Source organism: Carlito syrichta, unplaced genomic scaffold, assembly GCF_000164805.1.
Source record: "Carlito syrichta isolate Samal-C Ts95f unplaced genomic scaffold, Tarsius_syrichta-2.0.1 Scaffold305868, whole genome shotgun sequence".
Classification (NCBI taxonomy): Eukaryota; Metazoa; Chordata; class Mammalia; order Primates; family Tarsiidae; genus Carlito; species Carlito syrichta.
In genome coordinates, this window is record NW_007249964.1 from 1,791,309 (window position 1) to 1,794,696 (window position 3,388).

Below are 3,388 nucleotides of genomic sequence, written 5' to 3' on the forward strand. Positions count from 1 at the left end.
CTGTGGCTTTCCTTCCTGAGTGCCTGCTCTGTGGATTTCAAAGTCAGGCATCAGGTGTAGGAAGAGTTTTATAAGTGGGGAGAGCCTTAGAACCAGCCCCCCAGCTCTAGCTCCCTGATGTATATCATTCCTACTGGTTCTGCTTGCCTAGTGGAAGCCTGTCTGATACAATGAACCATCTTGGAGCAGATCCACCAGACCTAGTCAAGCCTTTGGATGCCTGCAGCCCCCGTGAACATCTTATTTTATTTTATTTTAAAAAAATATATATTTTTTTTTTGTTGGAGTTTCACTCCATTGCCCAGGCTGGAGTGTAGTGGCACACTCATGGTCACCCCAGCATTGACCTGCTGGGCTCAGGTGATCTTTCCACCTCAGCCTTCCAGGTAGCCAGAACTATAGGCATGTGCTACCTCACCTGGCTAATTTTTTGATTTATTGTAGAGATGAGGTCTCACCAAGTTGCCCGACTATTCTTGAACCCGTGGCCTCAGGCAATCCCCTCACCTCAGCTTCCCAAAGTGCTAGGATTACAGGGTTAAGCCACCACACCTAGCCCACAGTTAGCATCTTGACTACAATCTGATAACAAATTCTTAGCCAGGGCTACCCAAATGAGCCTTTCCCCAATTCCTGACTTACAGGAACTGTGGGATAGTACATGTGTTTATTATTTTGATCACTAAATCTTGGAGTAGTTTGTTATGCAATAATAGATGAATGAATGCACCCACTCCTAGATGCTCTCTGGGACCACACTCCTATGCCCTTTGCATTATTTTCTATTACAGCACTCTGTGTATTACAGCATTCTGTTTATTCTTTTCAGAACACTTATTACAACTTGCAATCATTTTGTAGATTTATATTCTTATTCGTTTCTTATCTGGCTTTCCCACTAGAATGTCAACTTCCTGAGGGTAGCTGCCTTCTCTGTCTTGTCCACCTATAGCTCCAGCACCTAGCTAGTCTAACTCCACTTCTTAGGAGCCATGAGAGACCTTGGGAAAGTTGCTTTCTGTGCCTCGGTTTCCTCAGCTATCCAATGGGATGACAACAATAGTTCTACCTGATTGGATTGTTGTGAGCCTAAAATAAATGAATACTTACAAAGTGCTTTAAATATTACCTTGCATGTGGTAAATATTCAGGAAGTATATGCTGCTAGCATTTTTAATATTGTGGTAGAAACTCAATAAATACCTACCGAGGGACTAAATGAAGGAATTCATTGATCTCTTTGTCCCATAATCTTAAGTATCCAAGACACAACTGAGAAAATCCCAAAGGCCTCTAGACAGCTAAAATGGATGTCCCAGAGGCTAGAAGCAAAGCCCATCTAATTAACTTATAGGGAAGCTCTTGGGCCATTACTCAGAACCTAATTACTTAATAGTCTTAGCAGATATTTATTAGTCACCTAACATATGCAAAGCATTGTGCTAGGTGATGAGGGAAGGGGACAGAGAGACACAAAGGTGAATTAAGCTCATTACCTTCCCTCAAAAGAGCACGCTGTCTAGAGGGGAGATAGGAGAGCCACCAATCACACAATTAAAGAGCACCAGCAAGGCGGGTAAGGGTGGGATAGAGCAATGTTGACTATCAAGGTGGCCAGGCTCAATTAGTCACAATTATAACATGTGTAACAAGCTTAATTATCTGGTTTTCTTGTTCATAATGGATTAGAAACAGCATCCTAGAAGAGAAAAAAGGAGGGGTTATTGCTAGCAGCAGGTAAGGTGACAATGACAAAATGTGACAACTAATGGGAATAAAAAATCAAAAATTTAAAAACACTGAAAGCAGAAACTAGAAAACTGAAGCACAGTAATTTAAAGTTGTTTAGTATTGGGGCAATGGCTACATGAGACGCTAGAGACAGTATAGCACTGTGGCTAAGATATATCTTCTGGAGCCAGACAATTTGGGTTTGAATCCCAGCACTGTCACTTACTGTCCTTGATTAAGTGACTTAACCTCTTGTTCCTCAGTTTTTTCATCTATAAAATGAGGAGAATAGCACCTACTTCATAAGGTTGTTGCAAGAATTAGATGAGTTAATACTATTATGTTATTTATTTATTTATTTATTTATTTATTTGAGTTGGAGTCTCACTGTCACCCAGACTGGAGTGCAGTGGCCGCTCCCAGCCACCGCAGCCTCGGCTTCTGGGCTCCGGCGATCCTTCTGCCTCAGCCTTCCAAGTAGCTGGAACCACAGGCGCGCACTACCACGCCTGGCTCATTTTGAATTATTGTAGAGATGAGATCTCGCCAAGTTGTCCAGGTGGGTCTCGAACCCGCAGGCTCAGGCAATTCACTCACCTCAGCCTCCCAAAGGCATGGGATTACAGGTTGAGCCACCGAGCCTGGCTCTATTAGGTTCTTAAGAAGAGTCTGGCACATTGCAATTCTGAGATCCTGCATCAGTCAGGACTGGCTGGGCTTGGTGCAGTAACAAAGAGCACCCCCATATCTCAGCAACCTAACATAATGAAGGTTTATTTTTCACTCACACTCAGGTCCATCATTGACAGCCAGGAAGTTCCACTCTGAATGATCACTGCCGTCCTTCTAGATCCAGGCTCATGGAGCAGCCAGTGTCTGTTAGAATGTCTCCTGCAGTGGCAAAGAGAAAAGAGTACCTCTGTGGACTGTTCATCAACAATTCATTGTGCATCCCAGAAGGGACCTGCTTTCTGACTCACAGCTCATGTCCAGAGCTAGTTACATTGTTCCCACCTGCTGTGTGCCCAGAATGGGGATGATCAGAATGTTTATCCAGCAGCATGAATCAATACCAGAGGGCCTCTCTGGTATATCACGACGTCATACAGTTGTGGGGAGGCCCCAGAGTTGAAAAGCTATAATGACCCCAAGAACTAAGGTGACATCTTTGAGAATATGAAATGAAGATCTGCAGGGATTTTGTGTTTCTAAGTAAGAATAATGCTGGCGTTTGGTGGGTAGAAGGAGGGAGGGATGTGAAGTGAGAGCAATTCATTTGTGGGACTGGTGTATACAGTGGAGAATACTAAACACCCTGACTTCTACTTACTAAATGTCAGTTGCGGTCCCCTCCAAGTCACTGTGACAATCACGAATGCCCCAATCTACTTCCTAATATTCCCTTGGGAGGAAGGGGAGCTTCACCCCTTCTTGTCTAAGAACTGACAAGTGTTTAATTTTGCAGTGTCAGTTAGAGCCAGGACCACTACCCACTATCCGCTGCCTCCCTGATGACTGATAAGGACCCTGAGTTGTGTCCATTCTTGTTTGTTCTTCAAGAATCGGACATCTGGCTGGGCTCGGTGGCACAGCCTATAATCCCAGCTCTTTGGGAGGCCTAGGCTAGTGGATTGCCTGAGCCCACGGGTTCGAGACC